This window comes from Brassica oleracea, chromosome C7, assembly GCF_000695525.1.
Source record: "Brassica oleracea var. oleracea cultivar TO1000 chromosome C7, BOL, whole genome shotgun sequence".
NCBI lineage: Eukaryota > Viridiplantae > Streptophyta > Magnoliopsida > Brassicales > Brassicaceae > Brassica > Brassica oleracea.
The window spans coordinates 27,347,241-27,348,249 of record NC_027754.1 but is presented as its reverse complement, the minus strand read 5'-3'; positions in this window follow the sequence as shown (position 1 = coordinate 27,348,249).

Sequence of the window (1,009 nt, the reverse complement as noted above, 5' to 3'; positions counted from 1 at the left end):
CCAATCAACCTAACCATTAGCATGCTACTACGGTTCTCAAGCAATAACAAGCATGCCATCAATTCAATCACCATAACCTCAATTATTAACTAGTCAAACCGCTACTCAGTTAGACCCGGCTTCCTGCCATGATCCAAATTCCAAGTAACGGGATCCTACATGAAAACAACTCAGCAATCAATTGATTATAACTCACAGTTTTTGGTTGCCCGTGGCCTTGACCCCAAACCCGACTTTTGCGATCCGAACCCTTTCTCGACCTTCTCAAGTAGACACACGTCTAGACTGGTCTTGAACTGGTCTTCACTAGAACTGATTTCTCTTCACTTGAACAGAACCTTCTCCAGGTGCTGACTCAAAATCGGCAGAGTAACTGTTCTCGAAAACTGCCTAAATCGTTCGAAAACTATCGAAACTCGATATTTCTTTCATTGCTTTCTCTCTCACGTTTTGAACTGGCTTTGATGTGTTATGGATGTGTTCAAATGAGAGGGGGTTTGTAGGCTATTTATAGGAATCAGAAACAAATTAGAAACAAGCCGTGTGGCAGCCCGTGTGTCGCTTCGCATGGCTCCGGACGCATGCGCGGCGACACCTCGTGCTCCACATGGCTGGTTGCATGACCTGCTCACATGGAAAGTGGCACCACACCCTCTACCTGTCTGGATGCATGGACTGGCTCCATGCAAGGAGACACCACGTCCTCCACATGTCTGGCTGCATGGCCTGGTCGCATGCACCGCAACACCTCGCGCCCCACACGTCTACTTGCATGTACAGGTTTCATGGACTGCAACACCTCATGCTTTCCTTGAAACACATCCTCCCAGGAGCTTGCCACCACGTCCTGAACACACACACATCTAGCCACCTCGAGCTTCTCGGTCAATTGTCCGATATCGACATTCCGGTGAATTTTTGTCCCGCGATCAATTCCAAATATTTTTCGACGACCTTTCTGATGATCTGAGTATTTTTAATAAACTCCACTTGGACTCTGATCTTAAGG